At 38.2% G+C, this 22,842-nt stretch overlaps 1 protein-coding gene and 1 pseudogene across 3 annotated transcripts in view; one reads left to right on the plus strand and one right to left on the minus strand.

Moving 5' to 3' along the window:
• Positions 1-22,842, minus strand: part of DPYD (dihydropyrimidine dehydrogenase) — a 798,341-nt gene that overhangs the window by 26,541 nt on the left and 748,958 nt on the right. The window lies entirely within an intron of this gene.
• Positions 14,985-15,807, plus strand: LOC144318165 (AKT-interacting protein pseudogene; annotated as a pseudogene).

The following is a 22,842-nucleotide window of genomic DNA, read 5'->3' on the forward strand; positions in this document are numbered from 1 at the left end:
TGATAGTCAAATGGTAATAAGTGAAAAGATAGAAGGATTTCAGGTCTATACTGAGTGCAATAACCATATATGTGTATACACACACACACATATAAAGATCCACATATACACTAAGAACAATATATATTACACTCAATATAAACCTGAAATCCTAATATATATACATATAAAATTGTATGTGCATATGTTTGTATATAAATGCATGTGTTCATGTATGTGTGTGCAAATGTATACACTGACAAAGGATAAGTTACTATGTTTCACAACTAAGAATTGACTTTTTTTTTTTTTACAAAAAACATGTCCACATAAGACTTAGTTACACTATATTTTGCCATTTATGCAACAAATATAATATCAAATGCTGGTTCTAGATCAGAAACTATCCTGTACTACAGTACAGGTTAAATAATTTACATATGATATGTGTACATTTAACATGGTCATAAATTTTCCAAGTATTCCTTGCCATACATTAAGGGTACTGTCAGATTGAATTACATATTAAGTATTTCTTGTTATTGCAGTTATCAAAAGGAATGTTATACCAAACTTCTTGGAAAACTGATCTCAATCAAATGATCATGAATTGTATAAAAGAAAAGGAAGAAAATAAAAATAAAACTTCAAAGAGTTGCTCTGTAAACAACAACAACAACAACAACAAAAACAAAAAACAAACAAACAAACAAAACCTCTCAGGTTTTTGTTTATAAATAAAAAATCTGGGTATAATGGCTGGGAACATGAGTTCTCTGAGTGTGTTTCTAACATATCTTTATTTCAACCACTGTGTGCTCAGCGTGATGTAAGCATGGGAGACAGGTGAGAAGTCTCTGTTCTGTTCTGTCCGAATTCAGTTACTTTTCTTCCTCCCTTCTCTCAATTACAAAAGTACTCAACTGCTTACATTTGATCCTGATTTTTATTTCAAAATCTGTTTTAGCACGGCTTAGAATCAGAAACTCAGAGTTTTCCCGTGAGTAATTGGCATGTAATGCTTAATCACTTGTCACTTACAACAGTAAGCATTTTTTCATGATATTATCAAATTTGGACAGTAGAAAACAAAAAGCAAAGGACTATCTACATTTTATCATAATACTACATGGTGCCCAATGGTGTAAATGGTGATACTGGAGCTGGACATGCAAAATACCTGAAAATAATGAAATATAACTATTAGTTTAGTCTGATAAATTTAAGAGTACAAGTTTTGATAAACCATCTGATGTCTGAATCAGTCAAAAGCAATGACAGTTCATGTGTCTTAGTGAAAGTAGAAAGCCAACATTTGCATAGTGGTTAGGGTACTGATTTAGAAGTCAAATTTGCATTAAAATCACAGTTTTATACTCATTAGCTGTGTGACTATGAGCCAATTACTTAACCATTCTGCTACTAATTTTCCTTATCAACGAAATGAGAATGACAGTATCTAACACACGATGTTGATATAAGCATTAAATAGAATAATATTTGTAAAGTGCATGCCTGCCAATTTATTCCCATAAGCCTTAACTGCTTATATTGCATTGTGTCCCATGCTCTGTATTTCCATGTTGGCTCATACATCCCCTCTGTTAGGAAGCCCCTGCCAGTCTTTTTCATCTGGTACATGCCCATTTGGCATTGTAGCCTCAGCTTGGTTTTCATAGCATCTAAGTAATCTCCTTAACTGACTCCCCTCCCTTTACAGTGGCAGGGGCCCCTCACAGTGCTCCAGGGCGCTGTGGGCATACTCTAACTCCTGCATCTGCTGCACTGCCTTATCACTATTAGCCTATGCCTCTATTGTCTCTGCTGGAGGTCCTAGAAGATTCGTTTTTTGATCCAGCCCATAATAGGGACACAAGATGTTTTTGAAACTTAACAAACGAATGAATATCTTGAAAGCATTTTAAAAATCCTGCTGGTTGTTTGAAATGTCAGATGACCTGAAACAATTACTTTCAGAAAGAAATTAATTTACACAAATAGGTCCATTTAACATTAAGATCCTTTGAAGTAAAAAGTACCGGACACTTGAAATGTATTTATAAAAGACAATCTGTGACCTCAAAGAACCTATAGTTAACAATAATGGCAGTACCTTGAGACAAGGGCTGAGGCAGAGGTGACACAGAATGCTAGATGTGCAGTGACAATGTGTACCTAACCCAAGCTGAGGGGTCACAGCTCTTCTAGAAGGGGTGACATCTGAGCTAAGTTCTGAAGGATAGGTTGGCAAACAGTGAAGGTGGAGGTGTGAGGGTCAGGAAAGGGAAAGGAAATCCTCCTGGTGGAAGAAACACCAGGGGGAGAAGGGCCTCACTTTGGAAGAGGTGCTGGAGAGCCAGCAGACTAACCCTGTGCTCTCTGTTTAATCAGATACAACATGGCAAGGAGTTTCCTCTGTGAAGGGGAAGCAGAGCACATCTTGTTGTGGAACGACCACACTGGAATGTATGTTAGGAAGACTGTCAATCAAGAGGAGAAAATCAACATTAATGGAATGCTAACAGAGGATGAAGGAGTTAAGACCTGCTTTTGGAAGGTGCTGGGCCTGCAAAGACAAGTAGGAGGAGGTGAGTTTTTTTTTTTTTTTTTTTTTAAAGCAGTTTATGGTTTTGGGAGGAAGGCTGGCTGCAATCTTTGAAACTGAGGGGAGAAAATTATTTTATGCTGAAATATTTAAATGATGCCCCTCAAGTTCCTCTAAAGAAACAAACTTCACTGTTTAAAGCGGTAACCTTTAAAACAAAATCTTTGCTTGGAGTTTGGGAGATGAAGCCCTGTGGCATGGTTTAGGAGAAACAAAAACAAAAAGATGGCCAAACCATGGTGCATGAGGAATGCAGAATTCTGAAGCGGTGGGGAGAAGAGAGAAGAGAGGGGAAAAAGAGCCAATAGAGAAGGAAGAGGGAAGGGACAGAGAGGGAGCAGAGCCTGGTGGTACGAGGGCTGGAGGACTTTAATAAAGAAGAGCTCATATTCAATTTCAAGCTGTTTGTGTTGCTGCAATTGAAATCCTCCTCTCTGACCCTTAAAACTTAAATAAGTCTCCTACAAACTTATACGCCTTAGAGAGAAATTTGGAAGAAAATCAGCAAAATAGGCTTGAGTTTCATGGTTGGTTTGGCATATAGCTCAAAGAATAAGAACCAACAAGAAGTAAGATTGAGGGAGATGCAGAATTCAGTGAGAGGGAGAATTTATAGCAGGAAGTGACCTAGAGAATATAATCTCCAGGGATTTGGTAGCAATTTCCAGAAGCAGGGGACTGGGTGATTTCAGCTGACATCTGGGTTCCATAGGCAGTTTTACGGAAGAATAGGATAAGTAAAGGAAGAGATGCACAAACATTGTGATGTAACCCTGATCCAAATGAGCACTTAATTCCAACTAAGAGACTTCCTAGTGAAGGGGGAATTTAAACTGTGATGAAAGATTATAAAAGGGAGAAATAGTATGTGGTGCTGGAAAGGGATGCGAGAGATAAAGGAATGGATGAATAAAAAAACGAAAAATTAAAACAAAACAAAACAAAACAGGATGAACCCATACAGCTAAAATATGATATGTGACTGGGCAATAGCAGGGGATTCAACTGGGGAATCTGCGGAGGGCTCTGAATTCTGGGCAAAGTAGCTTGGATATTTGTTCTTTAGGGTGAAGGGAAACACCAGCTATTTGAAAATACGTGATTAGATCCCTCTGGTGGTGGAAAGATGGGTTGTGGGAGGGAGGATATTTGTGGCAGAAAGAAGATAATGATCCAGAATATTAGAGACGGGGTTTTGGTAGAAGCAGAAAAGTGAAATGGATGACCTATAAGATTTTTGTTGTTGTTGTTTTAAGAGCCTATGGTACTCTGCAAAATAGAGAAAAATATTGACTACACACCCCGACCCCAACAGTCCAACATTGATCTTCACTCCCACACTGTCCGCTGGCCTCTTCACCCCTACTTTCACAGTGACTTCTGCCTGAAACCACCCAGCTTTCATTCTTTCTGACCCAGAACCTTTCTCTGACACACCTCCCTATCTCTTTGCTGCTCATCTTTCTGCAAATGACCCTTCCTCTCTGAGCATCCCCTGCTCAAACAGAATCTCAAACACCTTCAAAATCACAAAAGAGCTCGTGTTAACTGATAACCGCAGAGGCTGTAAGCTTGCAAAGAGTTACTTCTCAGTCAAAATGAACATGAAATCATGGTGGTGGGGAAGCTGGGCTTAGTTTTTCTTTCCTGGCACTCTGGAGGACACTTACTCATAATCTGTAGGAATGATGAAGTGGGGAGAAGACACGGAGGACATCAACCCCCTCAACAACAGCTGTAGTGGGAGGTGATTAGAAGTTCAAAAAATGAAGGAACTGCCTTGTCAGCATCATCTTCATCAGAATCAGCACATTACCTGAGCATTGCTATACCCTAGGCCCTCTGCAAAGCATGTGAATACATTATCCCTTCTTTACTGCAACCCTGTGAAGCGGGGATTGTCCTTGTCCCCTTTACAGATGAGAACACAGTTTCAAGAAGGTTAAGCCACTTGTTCCAACTCTCATCATTACTAAATGGCAGAGCCAGGATTCAAATCCCAGTCTGCCAGATGTCAGAGCCTGTGCTATGCTGTCACTCATGTTTCTTTATAGTCCTTACAAAGCTCTCTATTAGATGAGTATGTAATATATTTTTAAGTGATATGAAGAGGCATATTACACATATAATCCATTCCTTGAAATCTATGCTTTTTTTCTCATTCTACAACCTATGCAAGGAAAAAATGTTTCATACAGTAGACACCATTTAAAAAAAATGCTGAACACATACCATGAAAAATATCTGTATTACTTCAGTCCTGTTTATTATTGGCCTCAAGTTTAATGAGCTCAAGTTAATACAGGTGAAAGGCCAGAGTGTTACATGCAGCAGTTAATGAAATACCATAGAGCTGCTGAGAAAATGATTAGCAGCCAAATGTGAATTTAATATACTTCATCTCAAGGAGCAATGCCCCATGGGAGACATCTTTCCGGGGGAGGCAATATAGGAAATAGCACTTGAGAGTTAGAAGATGGGGCTCTGATCTTTGCCTTGATGTCAGCTTGTTTTGTGACCTATGGGAGCTAGTGACTCCTCTGGTCTCAGTTTTCTCATCTGTAAAATGAGGGGGTCAGACCAGATAATTTATAAGTTTCCTTTCAGTGATATGTTTTGCATTGTTTTCAAATTAACAGTTAGAAATCTTCAGGGTTTATGGGGCATCTGGGGGGACTCAGTCAGTTAAGCCTCTGACTCTTGATTTTGGCTCAGGTCAGGATATCAGGGTCATGATCAAGCCCCAAGTTGGGCCCTGTGCTCAGTGGAGAATCTGCTTGGGATTCTCTCTCTCTCTGCTCCTCCCTGCTGTTCACTCTCTCTCTCTAAAATAGATAAATCTTTAAAAAAAAAAAAAAAAAAGAAATCCTTAGAGTTTATGACCAGGTGGCATCACATCCACAGTTTTATCCACATCACATCTACATCACATCCACATCACATCTACGGAAATATTGGATTGAGTCACAAATTATAACTCTTCCCATCCTATTTACACAATATTCTAAGTCTTTTTACGCTGTAAAATATGGATAATAAGGATAATGTTTATCAAACTCCCAAGGCTGGATGGGAAACTGTTTTAGGCTTTACTGGTGGAAGGTACAACTAAAGATATCTTCTCTATTTTCTAATTATGGAATAATAAAACCTGTGTAAATAATTAAAATAAATAAAATAGTCTTTTAAATGAAGGCTAATATAATCTGTATAAATAGAGGAATGCATACAGATCACAACCAACACTGCACCGTAACTATCTTTACATAGTTTGGTTTAGTTACAACTCACCTGAGAAACGTTCTATACGAAATCAACCACATGCACATTAGAAGTGGACATACGTGATACCAGACATGAAATCACCAAGTCACTAAGACACAGACACACATGTAGATGCGTTTGGCATGTGGTTACAGGATGTTGGAAGAAAATGGATGCTTCTACTAAAGCAGTCCAATGTACCGAGTGATCACTGGGGTGCAGAGACTAAGACACCTGGTCTTTAAGACAAGTCACTTGCTCTCTATGGGCCTCAGTTTTCATTTGTGCAAAATGGAGATTACAATGACCATTTTGCCTCCTTGCTCTTCACAACAACTGTTTGAAATAGGAAGATTCTAATATATCATTAAAACACACAGCTTTTACCATTTGGAAAACTATAAAGCAGTACAGAACCAAAGTGTTATTTTATTATAGTGAGCATAATTTGTATTTATGTAGAATTTTTAAACATCTTTACAATATGAAGATGAAGTGAGTATTCTGCATTATAAAAATGTCATATAAAGATTAGCCTCACACAAACAAAGACCTCCTAAGCTATAGTCCTTCCAATGCCTGTAGGAGGACTTGGATGGAATGATTTGCTTTGGAAATCTACCTTCAAAATGCTACTGTTTTCATGGCTAAATATTGCATAGAATGTCAAGGGCAAAAACCAATGAGGGGAAAATGGAATAAAAATTACCTCATACAATAGGATAGAAGCAGAGAAAAACAGAAAAATGGGGTGATGAGGAAAATGGGACTGCTATAAATATGAGAAAAAGCATTCAGGAGTCAGGCTATATTTGGAGCAAGAGTAGAAGATTAATCAATCTTTTCTATATTTATTCAATATGATACTTAATATTTTCCCTACACAGAAACACCAGGATGACTGCTTTAAGCCTTTTTACCTGAAAGTGTGGTATAGAGCATAAAATATCACATTTTGATCCAATCAAAAACCCTATTTGGAATTATAGTTCAGGACATATTGGAAAAAATGATCATCATTTTGAAAGTCAATTTCTAGGGTTTCTATACTAAGCAGGAGATTTACATTGGAGAGAAAATAAAAGGAAGTGCAAGTTTTTAGTTGAAAGGAAAGAATTTTCTAAGATAATTAATTACCATACTTGTAGGAAGTATTTAACATGGGAAAGAATCTTTCATATGTGTAGCAAAGTGCTCCATAAACAACAGCTTCTGCGTGCAAACATGGAGACACTAGCAAACAACCATAAGATAAAATTCATCTCTGTAACCGGGGTCACTACGGAAGGCAATCATTGCCCCCACAGATTTTGGATTTTCCTCTCTGTCTCTTCCTCATTACTTTCTAAACTATATTACCATTATTTATGCATTCTTTCTTTTTATGAGTGTATCATAAACACTTTGAGGACAGGATACTTTTTGTAGCTGTTTTATCTTCCCCTTAGTTCTTTGTATATAGTTGGCCTAATTAACACAATAACTAATTATAAATTAACTACTGTTAATTTATAATTAGTAATTAATACTAAAGTGTCAGTATATAAAAGCTATACTGACAAGAAATTTCAACTAACCTCGATGTGATCACAGCTTAATGAACAGTAAGTAATGTTCAGTGTAGTCTGAACACTTTTCATACAAAATGTCCAGAAAGGTTCTCTCTCTGCACAATGCTTGGCAAGAATGAGACTCATCTAATGTTTAATGACCAAACAAGTAATTTTTGCCCTCATCCATAATATTACATAAGCCAATCCCTGATAATAACACTTGCTTTAAAATTGTACAATATCCTACAGACTAACACATTTGTAATAATAAGGTATTGCAAGGTATAGTTCCAACAAATCAATTTAGATTCAAGGCTTAGAGCTCAACACAAATAATTTCTTTGTATTTTCCTGGACCTTTGCTTAAAGTTTTCTATCAAGAAAATAATAATGACCAACTATTTCGCTCTCCGGCTTAAAAAAAAAAAAAAAAATCAAACAACAGAATCAAACAGAAACCAAAAAAAAAAAAAAAAAAAAGTCAAACAACAAAAAATATTTGTAGGCCACAGTTCTTAAGAAGCCATTATTTTATTGAAAATGTACTTTGAACAATTGTGAATCTAGGTAATTATTGCATTAGATCAAACATCAAGCTTCTGGAAACAATAACTCACTTGACTTCTGTGGGCTTCATGCAGGCCCTATGGTCAATAGTCCATGCTGATGGTACTTAGACACTCCTGCTCTTGACTGCCAAAGTCTATTATAAAGATGAGCCTCATGTTTGGCAATGGCTAATACTACAAAATGAAAACAGCAGTCAAAGAAACTGGCCATTAGGCTTGGAGAAGAATAATCTGTACATAATTTTCTCAGCAAGCTTCATCAGATATCTGCCAGTTGGTGAACATTGCATGTCCCGAGAGGTATTAGGACCAAACTCTAAAACTAAATAACATAGTTAACAGTACTTCCAGTTTTAGAAATTATTTTTGTATATTGTCTGATTTAATTTCCACAATAACAGAATTATTATAATATTGATGAAACCTGAGGCCCACAGATATGGTGAGTACACGAAGCCCAGTGCCACGTAATGGTAATGGCAGAGCACACCCAAACCTAGGTCTCTCACCTCCAAGCCTCTCACCTTCTCCTCTACATTGACTGGCTGGGTCCTTTCTGAGCTGTTTGGCTGTTATTTCATATAAAGTTACTGTATGATTTTTGATGCTTTAGGAGAAGATACCAAGGAGAAGCTCTAATAAGATGTGTTCTTATGAAAGACTCAGTCTATGCACTAAGCAGTGAAGACATAATAGGGGGCAAAACAGATATGATCCCTATCCTCAGGGAGTTTGCAGTATAGTTTGTAATGTAATGGGATTAAACATAAATAATCCTACAAAAACATATGCAACATTTATCACAATTTTTGATGATACACATTTATCTGATCATTTAAGATCAAATCCTATCACACAACCTCTAACCCTATCTCATATCCAACAGGTGAAATCAATGCCCATATATAACCCAATCATCCAATCTGTCCATATTTACACTTGAAAACTGAAGACGCTACAGAGCACAACTGCTCCCTGCACAACTCTGCGACCATGATTTCAAGTGACATTCACTAGTGCCAACAAGCCTTGCTGTGTTACTACATGGCTCATCAGCTTTCTCACTCTACCTAGGGACAGTTTTATATCTTCTTGCTCCTAAACTCTAAAGGGCTACCCCTTTTCATTCTCATTTGAGGATCTGGTCTCACATTATCGGTGTTAAAAATACTGAAGTAACTTTTCTATTCTGAATTTTATAAATCTCTCTCATCTGTACTATCACCCCCTATCTTTTCTTCTGTTATGATGGGAAGCGTCCTGGTTCTTTCAAAAGATCCACTGAGGGCTCTTTCTTCTATACATCTGATCACATGAAGGAATTTGCTTCTTTAATTTTTATCTCTTACCATCCCCTGATTCACTCTCATTTTCTTATTATTTCTGTTAACGCACAAATATGCTTTAATCTCTCCCATCCTAAACACAAATACAGAAAACAAATAAAAGAACTCTGTCTCTGCAACCACTTCCCTGCATCCTCATTTACCTATTTCCCTTCAAACCTCTCTTAAGCACTGCTAGTAGTGTCTGTCCTCCCACCCTCACTTCCCATTCACTCCTCAGTTATTCAGAGCAGGAATTTGTCCTCCATTCTCAGCCACAGAAATGCTGTGGTGATGGGGCCAACAACAACCTTTATTTTGTAAATCATATGGCCATACTTTTGTGCTCATTTTACTTTCCCAGCAGCATTCAAACTAGATGATCCCTCCTTCCTTCTTAAAATACTATCCTACTCTTTTCCTACATCATTTCTGTATCTTCTTTATTGGGTAAATCTTTTTTTCTGAAACCTATAGGTTGGAATAACCAAGGCTCAGTCCTAGACACTCTTTTTTCCCCATTGCCAGCATACTCTTTCCAAGTGATCTGATCTTATCTAATGGCTTTAAATACCATTTTTTAAGCTATGGCTTTCAAATTTACAACTCCAGTTCTGTTCTTCATACTGAGCTCTAGACTCTTACATCCAGTGACTTAATTAACATTTAATTAGATGTTGAAAAGTGATCTCAAACTTAACATGTCTTAGGTAGATCCCTTGTTATTTCACTCCAAATCTTACTCTCCCAAACTTCCCTATTTCAGTTAATGGAATGACTGCTGACCCATTTGCTTAAGTCAAAAACCTAGGGCTGGTCTGGATTTCATTTTTTCCTCTTATTTTCCTCTCTAGCGCCAATCCTTCAGCAAAACTATGCTCACAACAATCTTAAATGTCCCCCACTTCTCACCATCTCCATTGATATGGCTCTAGTCCAAGGCTCCACTGTCTCTTACCAGAAACACTGCAGTAGCCTCCTAACTGATTTGCCTTTCTCTTTTGACTCACTATAATGTATTCTCCACATAGTAGCCAGAGCAATTGTCTTAAATAGAAATGAGAACATGTCACTCCTCTGCTTAAAATTCTCCAATGATTTCCCAATGTACTTAAAATAAAATCTAAAAGCTTTGCAATGACTGCAGGCTTATCTGGCTCCTGCCTACCTCTTCAATTTTATTTTTTACCACTCTCCTCTTAATTTACTACACTGCAACCATACTCATGTACTTCTTTCTGTTCTCAAAAAGTCTTAGGGCCTTTATACTGAAAGTAGATCCTCCAACTCATACTCTGTATATCTCCCTTTTGATAATCATCATATTCTTTATTCACTTATTTTGTATCTCCATCCTTTCTAGAAGATATGAGCTACCAGAATGGGATATTCATAAATTTTGTTCACTGATGTTTCCTTAGACCTTTTAAGAATAGTTGGCCCATTATACGTTCCTAAATGAACGAATGTTTGAGTAACAGTATATTTAGGATAAACAGTGCAGTCCTTGATGTTGGCTTTCAACCTGGGTTCCATTATGTACTGGGCTTTGGACCTGGTCAAATTTTGTTTTACGTTTAAGATCTCTGTTGCCTCATTCATAAAATGGGAATAACATTTCATAGGGTTGTAATAAGGATTATATAATTTTATATAAAGTATATAAAATGAAGCCAGAGCTTGGTAAACATTAGGCACTTATTATAATGCTAGTCCTTATCATCAGCATTATTTTTATATAAATCCTTGGAACATGTTATAGTTTTCTTTCTATTATTAACTTACATATGCTTTAGCACATTTTGCGATGTGCTTAATATGCTAAAGTAAACATTCCCCCGCCCTCCCATAAACCCTTTTTTCCAGACTTTATAAGGAAAATCAATGGCTTAAGCATGTTTTACATGATGGAGAATTGTTTATTTCACATTTAGACTGCATACACTCCATAAAGTAAGAATTACTCACATAGTTATATAATTTTATGCTCCACATGTTTAAATAAGTAAAATTACGAAAATGAAGATTTGATAGTTGAGAAGTAAATGTAAACACTAGTTCTTAAAGAATGAAAGCAAGACCATTCTGTAGCCTAAAGTAAATGCTGTCATTGGTGGGGGTTGGGGAAAGATGCTACGATCTGAGCCCATTACCGTGCTACTTCATGAACATCTGGCAGTCTGTCACTTCACAGGCAACAACATCTTCTCTAAACAGAATAGACTTGAATTCATCAGGGATTCCCATAGTACAGTATATGCTTAACTTAAGTACCTGCTTTCCGTGATTTCCATAGATTATCATATTCATGACACTGTGGAGTGAAAGCATTCTTCTCACTCTCTAACCAGAACATGAAAAAGAAATTAAAACATTGGCAGGCACTTTGTCTCCAGTTTGTTGGACAAGTAAGAAAAGGATTTTCCACCCATTTATGTAAATGAAATTCTGTCAACTTAGAGCATTTTAACAAAGATGACAGCCGCCTGTCTATTAATAAATACCTGACAGGATAACAATTACAATTGTGGTTGACTGTTTTTCTTTCTATAAATGTAGGTCAGTGGGTATTTTAAAATAATTTATTTAAAATAAATTTGCAAACCCCAATAACTTTTACCCTCATCTCTATTAACCGAGAAAGAAATTTTAACATGTGCATTTTTGCCTTCTTAATAGTGGTTTTAGAAGATTATGGCCAAATCCCTTTAAATACATATAACTATGTAATTATATATGTGTGCGCTTACTCTGTGTATACACACACGCATACATATAAAGACATGTAAGACATCCACACTTGGATCCAATATTTTGAATTCTGTAGAAAGACTTATAGGCTCTCTGTTATCCAGAAGTAGTTATTCAGATTAGGGATTATCTTTGTGCTACTTTTTCTTTCTTACTTTGGATTGTATTCATTGTTGACTATCAGAAAGGAAGAATAAGAATATGTAACCAATTAATTAATCTGGCTACCCATCAAATTTTGGGAATATGTTTAGTAGAGAAAGAAGTGAATTCAATGAATAAATTGAGTTTTGAGGGATTATATATGGAATTCATTAATCCACTCTAGCCCAAAGCCCCATTAGTTAGATTTCAGAAAGTGACTTTCTGAACAGGATTAGGATAAGATTTTGAATTTTTTGTGAAATAACTTTCCGAGACAATGTGTTTTTCTCTGTTTACTGGAGTTTGGGAGAGGATCTACACTGATGTATTAGTATGCCAGTTACAAGTACTCCCCAAACAGTGAATTGTTTTATCTTTATCTACTACAAATTGAAAACACAACATTGTATTTCATCACATTTAAGATGTCACTATACATCGCTTTTATGCATATAGTAAGAGGAAAATTATAAGCAAAATAAATTTTTAAAATTATTACTAAAACTTCTAGATATTTAGAATCTGTTAAAGAGAAATTAATTGCAAGACATCCTGAAAAAAAATTCATGTCTTAGAATGGAAGAAATATAGTATGTTCCTCAAATACTGACTGGTTCATTTCTAGGTTTTTTTCTCATCATTGTCAGCAGCCATAATATAGTATCTCATTATTCCAAGAGCAATGCTATGTGAAAATTACATCATCATTCCTAAAATCCTATTTGTAAATAAAAGTCCAAATTTTAGAAGTATAAAACAACAGCACCAAAATTATCATCAACAAAAGCAGGGAATAAACATTGTTCTACTTCCAGCTTTATCCCAGAAATCAATGTGAGTAACTGAAGGAAAAAAGCAGAGAGGAGTAGTTAATTGGATGTTTCTGATTTGAGTTGACTCTAGATGTGAATGCTTCCAAGATAGATGTCTGTTGTTTCTTGAATTCCATACTCCCTATATCTCCTCTATAGATAGTGCCAATTTTTAAAACTGAAGAATATGTAAAATATGTATTTGCATTTATATCTTCTAAGGTGATTTTTGGAGAAAATTTCACAAATAACATTGTTCCTTCAAAGAAAACCATGATACCATTTTTTAAGAGCACAATTTACCTCTTGAATTTCTGGATGAAGGTCTTTGCATGAGGTAAATATCGGAGCAGTTGACAGGCTTAGTTATTTCTAGGAAAAATTTCTGTTGATCATCGTGCAGGGATTAATTCAAGCACTGCTCTTTTGAGATACTTTTTCTAGGACAGAATAAGCCACACAGAGAAAGATATCCAGACAATGTCAAAAGATACAGCATCATTATGCCATTTAATGGCTGATGTGGGTTACGTCAGCCAGTCCTAGGAAAGTGGGTTTTCCCTGAATAAGAATGATTCAAAAAGATAATGTCGTGTTTTATTAGAATCTATAAAATCATAAGCAAATACCATATATTCCTGTTAGTCATCCAATGATGGAATTGTATATATGATGGCACTAATGGATTCCTTAAATGCAAATTACTGCCAAATTCCTAAGTAAACTGTCCCCTGCTTCAGAGACATTATAATCCATCTCTTATGTCAGATGGACTGAGAGACTTAGCCTTCTGATCACATAGGCTTTACTGCTTTTCTTCATTCATCTCCCACACTCAGTAATCCTTTTACTTCTCCTTTCTAAGTTTATAATTTAAATGCAATCTATTCATTTATCGAAAAAGAGACCCTAGTTTAAATGGGATGTCTTTGATTTACGGCTAAAGAAGCCGTTACTGGTTATACAATGGTCTGAATCCTATTACACATATAACAATCTGGGGAGCCTCATTCCCTACTTGCCTTCACCAATGTTTTGTGTCAACACACAGAATTAAGGCTGGCTACTAGCTTTGGGGTCCTCTCCTGCTCTGACTTCTTTCATAGTCTTGCATTTTATGTTTGAGAGAAAAGTCCTCAAGGAGCAGAACTGGCTGTATTAAGTTCTCTGGTTTTTCATCAAAATGGATTTTGATTTTATTATTTAAAAAATTTAAAATAGCAGATTGGCTAAATTGGCATTAATTTCTCAAAATCCTAGATGGCCATTAAAAAGAAAATCATATTTGGCAGTTTTGTAAGAAGTATAGAAAATTCTTACATAATATATTTTTGGGTGGAGAAATAAAAAGCAGAATTAGACCATTATATGCAGTATTACAACTTAAGAAATCATTGTTTTTATATGTATATACATCCCTGCATACACAATTTGTGGATTAAATAAGAACATTTTTGATTGGCTGGTGATGTCTTTTGTAGGCCAGTCTTTTTAAGTAGAAGTTAATGAGTATGGCAGAAGTTTCACTAGAATAATGAAACCAGTTTGTAAAAATATGAAAAAAAAAAGACTGTATGTAGATTAGAGGTGGTAGTGGCAAATACACTGATGTTGGAAAAATAAGTTGTCAGTAAGGGAGTTAGAAGATCTGTAAACAACAGTTGGTGAGAGAGAGTGAAAGCTGGGATTTTATAAGCTTTTAAGACCCGTTAAAGGTACTATCTACTTCACAAGCATTTAAAATCGGGCACTGATGTGAGTGATTTGCATTATCCTACCTCCTACTCCTGACAGTCTTTCAAGGCCGGAGTCAGCCCCTGTTTAGCTGGAAGGAAACCAAGGCTGGGGAGCAGTGAAGTGAATTCTGAAGACAAAAGAGTTTGATGACACAGATTACTAATTTTTTTTGTTTGTAGTCCACATCATGAACCATTTGTGGTCCATTTGTGGAGCATGTCCACAGCCTTGTATGCAAATGACCTGACGATGAAAAGAAGATATTAACAGAGGTTGTGATAATTAGTCCTCCATGTGCTGCTCCAAAGAAACAGCTGCCTTCTGTTCCCCAAAATGCTTTGCTCATAACTAGGCCGACATCTCCTGTCCCAGCAACACCCTCAATGAATGGCACACATGCTTCTTATGAACCTTCCACCTGGAATATACTTTTCTTGCAGAATTTACCATGGTTGTGAAGCAGAAGTTACCAAGTATCTATGCAGAGTCACCTTCTCGCTCTGCATTAATGTGGTTCGAAGCAATATTCATACAGCATGGACTTTATCAAGATGCTGTAGTTAAGTTTACATTCCCATTAACAACCTAGATGGTGAATGTCCACGCTTGGTGCTAGATATTCCCATCTTTCACCTGCTGGTCGATCCCACCTCAGATGAACTGGCTGTGAAGAGCGCATTTGCAAACTGGAAGTGGAACCACGATCATATTTGGCAAGTATTTATGTATGTGAGGAAAATTTTCTACAAGACTGATACACCAGCCCCCTGAACCAGAGGCCATGGTACTATATGTAAAAGATATTCAGCTTCTTCAAAGTAAAGTGGTTGACAGTGCTGAAGTACGCAGTGCTTGTGTGTTTGACCAACCTAAGATATAAGACCTCTATGCAATTAGCTTTCCCCCGGGGAAGCCTTCTGTACATGATGAGGCCAGAGGGGAGATGCTAGCTCAGAAGAAGAAGCCTGAAAAAACAGGACAATAAAAGTTCATGTTGCTGGCCTGTTGTGGGTAAAGCCTGGTTCAGTATAACCTTTCATTACGGAAGAGAAAACAGTAGCAACTTAAGGTGCTGGTGAATCTGGTGCCCCATACACTTTCCTGCAGGGCTGGGCTCGAGTTAAAGCTGACCAATGATGAAGGGACTGACTGAAGAGTAGCACTGTGTGAATGAGGGCTGGTGTTGGTGTTGTCCATGATGCTTAGGCTCTACCAGCCGGTTTGGGAAGCCTCTCTTCAGGTAATGGATTACTTCTGTCAGGGTGTCATTTAGGGTGGTTATTGAATTCATACTCTACATTATTGAGGATCTTGAGGCTTAAAATTTATTATTTATTTATTTATTCATTCATTCATTTAAGAGGGGGGAGGGGCAGAGGAAGAGGGAGAGAATCTTAAGCAGACTCCACTTAGGGTTATTATTGACCACGCGTGGAGCCAAACGTGGGGCTCGATCTCACGACTCTGTGATCATGACCTGAGCCAAAATCAAGAGTTAGATGCTTAACTGGCTTAGCTATCCAGGCGCCCCACGCTTGAGGCTTAAATATTCTCTGAATATAGTTCTAAAAGTAAGGTACATTCACTTAAACTAATAGAGGAGACACAATTCAGCATTATCTAATGATTTTTAAATCAGTGACTTCAGTTGTACATATGTTAGTGTATAGAGAAGAGAAGCAAAGTGCTTTGAAAGTCTGGATAATCTTCTGTCTGAATGATTCAATTAATTAAACCAATGTTTACTGAGCACCAAAAAATGTTTTTTTTAGGCACTGATCTCTCCAGCTGACTCAATATTCAGTGAGGAGACCCAAATTTAGTGCATCTTGGATACCTTCTAAAGGGTGGCTGTGGTGTGTCTTACTGAGATACCATTTTAGGAGGCCTAGATATAGATTGCCCACGTGAAATGCAAGAAATGGGTAGCTTTTCTCACAGAATCCATTTCTGTACACAATCTCTTTCCTGTAATGGTTTGTAGTACAGACGAATTACTGATTTTGGTTAGTGTCTTCTAATACCCAGCAGATACTCGAACATGAAACTCAAGTCCCCCTAGGATAAAAAGCATAATGACAGGTTGAATGTGCTAACACTACAGATTCCCCAAATAAAACCTTTATTGATTGAATGCCTTATCATCATCAAGAGTAACTCATTTATTTGATGCTTTCAAGTACTGTATATATGAATGTATGGATGAACAAAGCCTTTTTTCCTGAACAATCTTCACTAAAAGATTACTTCAGAATCATAGGTGAAAGCTTTATTATTGCTGTATAATTGTAGAGGACGCCTAGAGGAAGCTAGGTCAAGCACTGTTATCTTTCTCTTATACTGATTCAACCTACTGCATACTGGGCTTTATCCACATCCTACCAAATTAATAAAGAGAAGATCAGAAGACAAACTTAATCCATAATATGAATCTACTGCGTGGAGCTTTTAGTTTCACTATACTATCAAGAATTTAATTTTCAATATTATTTGGTCTACAATTCTGCACCTTTATTCATAAGTGGAAAATGGTCTATATATTTTTACTGCAGTATTTAATCTGGGTTTTGGTAGTAACGTTGATCAAGGTTCATAAATTTATTAGGCAGTTTTCTATATTTTTTAAAAGCTGGAATTATTTAAATAACATGGAAACTCTGATAAAACTATCAGCTATTCAGCTGCAAAACTACTTGCTCCTGATACGTTTTGAATGGTAAGTTTAAATATTCGCTTTCCAATTCTATGGATGATTATTAGTTATATAGTTTCTTTTAAAAAAAATTTATTAGAGAGAGAGAGAGAGCACACACACATGCACGCGCATGTGAGGGGCAGGAGCAGTGGAGAGGGAGAATCAGGCTCCCGGCTGAGCAGAGAGGCCCATGTGGGGCTCAGTCCCAGGATCCTGACATCATGACTTGAGCCAAAGGCAGGAGCTTAACAAACTGAGCCACCTAGCTGGCTTAGTTGGTTATGTATTTTCAAAATTTTGGTAGTTTATATTTGATAAGAAATTACTTCTTCTCTCTGGATTTTACTGCCAAAGAGTTATATATAACACTTTGTTCTTGGGATCCCTGGGTGGCGCAGCGGTTTGGCGCCTGCCTTTGGCCCAGGGCGCGATCCTGGAGACCCAGGATCGAATCCCACATCAGGCTCCCGGTGCATGGAGCCTGCTTCTCCCTCTGCCTATGTCTCTGCCTCTCTCTCTCTCTCTTTCTCTCTTTCTCTCTCTCTCTCTCTCTGTAACTATCATAAATAAATAAAAATTAAAAAAAAAAAACAAAAAAAAACCACTTTGTTCTTTAATTCTCTTCTGGATCTGAGGTACAGTTCTGTTTTCATTCTTCTACCAAATATATTCTTACTTCTCCTTTTTTGGAGCTCTAATGATAACTTCATCTATTCATTGGTCTTTTCTTTTCAAATGTCACTTTTAGTTTTATTCTTCCTTTTTAATTTTCTTTTTGGTTCTTCCTAAAAAGACCTTGCTGACACCCAGGAAAAGGAGATGTTCCTGGTAGACCTTCTGCATCTCATCCCAGTTCAGGCTGACCTTCCCTTTTCTGGGCATCTTTATAATCTTTAGGTTCTATTATGAAAACACCTCCTTTCTTTTCCTTTCTGTTCCCCCCCTACCCTTAAACTTCTGCCCAGATGCTTTTTCTATTTCTTTTTACCAGTTTTTTTTTTCAAGTCAGAAATTCGGGCTTCCCAGCAGGTAGACCACCTAAATATTTCTATTTTGGTAGAAAATACCAAAATTTCTACACTTTCTACTTTCATTTGTAAAAAACAGCAGGTGATTATGCAATAGATTCCATAGTTCTTGGCTTCTGTAAAGGGGCAGAGATGAGGAGGACATCAAAAATTAGGTCTGGTAATAATGAACTACATTATTAAAATTCTCTGCTTGAGTAATGGGAAATAGCTATGTTCATTGAAAAGAGTACAGAGAGAAAGAGAGAAAGAGAGAGAAAGAATGAAAAGAGAGAAAAAAGAAGAGAGTACCAATCAGGAGATTAAGGTTCTAGGTCTTTGTTTACATTTTTTTTTTTCTGCCAGATTCAAAAATTAGGTCTTTTCCGATGGATCTTTCACCAAATTTTCCTCTTACTATTTACTCAAAAGGCTAGAGAAATACATAGAGCCAAAATGAAAAAAAAATATATAATTTTTAGTTTCATAGTCACTTGAATTTGTCTCAAAACTTTTGAAAAGCTCATCTGTTTGCTTTTAATGATTTACGTTTCAGTGCTTTAGACCAGGTCACTTAAAGATTGAAATTTAGTGAGAAACTGACTGGGCTAACCCCTAAATGAAAAGAAGGTTCTAAATGTAGGTGCATGGCCCTGGAATCCCAGATCCCAGGATGAACACCACATCTGCACGTTGACCAGAGGAAGGAGCGCAGCTCCCATACAGCGCATCTCGGAATGTGAGACAAACGCTATGGTCACGTAGAACATTTTTAATGGGAGGCTGAGGAATAGAATACTATTTAGTGACGGAGGCAAAAAAGCCCTCACTGTGTTTCATAGGCTTTGGAGGCAACAGGCCCCTGCCTTCCGATACTGGCAATCGTGAACAGAGGCCCGCAGTACGTTTTTTTTTTTTTTTTTTTTAAAGATTTTTTATTTATTTATTCATGATAGTCAGAGAGAGAGAGAGAGAGGCAGAGACACAGGCAGAGGGAGAAGCAGGCTCCATGCACCGGGAGCCCGATGTGGGATTCGATCCCGGGTCTCCAGGATCGCGCCCTGGGCCAAAGGCAGGCGCCAAACTGCTGCGCCACCCAGGGATCCCGAGGCCCGCAGTACGAAGCACACTAGGGGCATTACTTTCTGTGATTTCTGGTGACATGACAGAGGCCAGGCAGGACGGATTTTGAAAAGCAAGCCCTATCCTGTGCCTTCCAGAACTCTGGCTCACGAACACGGGGAAGTGAATTTTATGCCACTGACAACACATCTGGGCCCTTCGGCGTGTCCCCAGAAGTCAGGTAAGAGTCCTGTGTAACACCTCTGTGCTCGAGCACCGTTCAGGGCAATGACACGGCCTTCCACCATCTGACAGGAAGATGATACCAAAGACCCCAGAGAGGTGTTGAGGGAGAGCACAAACGCTAGTGTGTGTGTGGAGCAGGTGAGCAGTTAGGATCGCGTGTCAGGGGCTGACAGGAGAGGGAGTGTCAGGCTGCCCTGTGAGTGAAGCGTTGAACATGGGCCCTATCATAGAAAATATGCTTTTTGTTCAAACTCTCAATATCTAGAGGGAGGGGCAACCTTTCTGGCATGAATGCTCTACTGCTGTGAGGACGCAGTAAAAGGTCGTCTCTGGGTTTGTTTAAAAAGGTCAGCTCAGGAACTACTGACCTCCAGGACTCCATCCTGACAGTTGCAGCCCTCTCTCAGAATCACTCCTGTCACTTCCAGCCTCCTGCGCTTTTCTGAAAACAAAACCCTCTACCACCTGCCGTCCATCAGTGAGCAACATGCGCTCTCTTCAGCTGATATTTCAATTTATTTGTGGTTAGATGTGCAATAATCCTCTGGCTGAAGCCGAGGGAACAGTTTAAAGATTTAAAACAAAACAAAGCCAGTGCTTCAAACATCTCTTCATGCAAAGCTTACCAGACACAAAAATGTGGCTAATTCTCATCCACACAAAGGCAAAACTAAGACACGCAGATGGTCAGTGCCTGCCCTCTGCAGAGGGAGAAGCAGGGTTGGCTCCAAGTAACAAATAATTATCCAGGTCCTTTGTAAATCAAGTTGTACCACTTCTCCTGTGAGCATCCACAAAGGCGGCTGCATATATTTGCTATTAGCTTCTTCTTTGTCTGGGGATTTTGTTAATGCCCTTTCTGCATATAAGTTTGTGTCGCCTTGTTCTCACATTTGACACCAACTGAAATAGCCTTGCAGAACCTTTGTTTCTATTTTCTTCGAAATGTGTATTCCTCAATGAGGTTTCATCTTAATCTCTTCTTTTCAAAAGGATATGAATTGAACATGCAGAGAATCAGCCTAACAGGACCGATTATCAATTTCCATTTCCTTTCAGTGCCTTTGCCACCCGTGGGCCTCCTAGACAGCTTTCCTTGGAGACAAAGGGTGTCTGAAACGGACAACTTTATTTTATACGGTGGTCTATCTTACTGGACGACAAGAGACTCATCGCCCATAATAAATCCTTCCTCTGACCCTTTTATATAATGCACAGCTGAGCTAAAAAGGAAATCAATGTTGCAATTTTAATTTAGCACTTTCATTCTGTTAATTTATCTAAAAAATCCTATGCCATGACTTTCCCTTGTCAAAACAGCCAATTCCTGTCAATGTGAAAATGTGAAAATGCTTTGAGTTTCCCCCCCCCCTTTTTTTAATAGTGTGGCTATAAAAACCACGGGTCACATACTCAGCCCTCCGTGTTTTTCTTGTGAGTGCAAAGCTCCTTTTGAAATCAATGTGAACACAGCAAGTTGGAGAAATGTGTAGTGTCTCTAGGGAGAAAGAAATCTGGGCCTACATTGTTAACTCTGCTAAAGATGCTTGTGAAACACTACAAAAATGGGATGCCAAGTGTCTGCTGTGTGTACTTGGTGGTGAAACCTGGTCATTTTAGTAAACTGGGGCTATATAATCATGCTTAATCCCTGCAGAGAGTTCTAAGTAATGAACATTGCTGTGTTTTTTGTCGGTGCGCCAAAAAAATGATTCTTTGGTTTCACTCTTTTCTCTCTGTATTTCAGACCTTGAGAATACCCTGCAGACAGAGCCTTACACTGCTTTGGGCACTATGCTTTCAGAGGAGACGCACGCCAGATCAATACCATGCGGCAAACAGTGCCATGGTAGGAAGGGTGCGGGAGGTCTCACTAGGGAGGTGGAACCTGCTACCTTTTCAGTAGGAATCTCATGTCAAAGGAATTATTTCCTAAAGTCTTCATTCAAATATCACCTTTCCTAACCATCCTATTTAAATTGGAATTTTTTTCCTGCCTCCTGCCGCTTTCCAGCCATAGCTGTGCTCCTTCTGTGCCTTTCTTTTTTCCTGCTTAGCACTTCTGATTTCCACCTTTATAATGTATTTATTTTGTTTATTGTCCATCTCCGTCCCAAGTAAAATGTAAATGACAATTTGTTCACCAAATCATCCTCGTGGCACAGTGCTTGACACGTGGTAGATGCTCAATAAATACGTTTCCCTAAGAAATGTTATCAGGCCACTGCTGCCAAGTTGTCCCTTATGTGTGGAAGTGGCAGCATTGTACCTTGATTGCCACCCCAGAACCAAGGCCTCATAGAGGGGTTCTGATCAGAGAGGCTGATCTACACAATGACTGTGTTTGGGAAGAAAAACCACCCATCACTCAAAGGGGCGCCTGAGCAGCTCAGCTGGTAATTTGTCGGACTCTTGATTTTGGCTCAGGTCATGATCTCGGGGTCCTGGGATGGGGCCCCTGTTGGGTTCTGTGCTCAGCATGGAGTTTGCTTGTCCCTCTCCCTCTGCTCCTTCTCCTTCCCCTCTCTCTCTAAAATAAGTAAAATCTTAAAAAGAAAAGAAAAAAATGAAAAAGAAAAGAAAACGATCTATTGCTCTGAGAACCTTAGGACCTCGGCAAGAATTGAGTTTGGTATAAGAGAGGAAGCCCTGTGCTCGCTTCGGCAGAATATATACTAAGAGAGGAAGCCCATCTCCAAACTCAGGACAAGAAATTAGCTGAAGTGCGGGCTTATAAATCCTCAGAGCTGGGGACTTGTGTGTTGCAAAGATAAACCTAACTGGTTTGAATTTGACACAAGACTTCAGCTATTGGTGCAGATACTTTAAGTAACTGAGTGAGGGGGCAGTATGGCATGGGTACCAAGCCAGGCATTGCAGGGAAGACAGCATCCTGGCCCATGTCTACAGGTAGATTATGATCTGGGGAGGTAGTTTATATGCTTCAAGTCCAGTGCAGGACACGGCATATACTATCTTGAATCTTGAAAGACAATGCTTTCAGCAGCAGAGATGAGATAAATGGCGTTAAAAGCACTGGGAACGGTGTCAAGAGAAGCAGAATGCATTTGAGAAATAGCAATTAGCCTCATG

This window comes from Canis aureus, chromosome 8 (genome assembly GCF_053574225.1).
Source record: "Canis aureus isolate CA01 chromosome 8, VMU_Caureus_v.1.0, whole genome shotgun sequence".
NCBI lineage: Eukaryota > Metazoa > Chordata > Mammalia > Carnivora > Canidae > Canis > Canis aureus.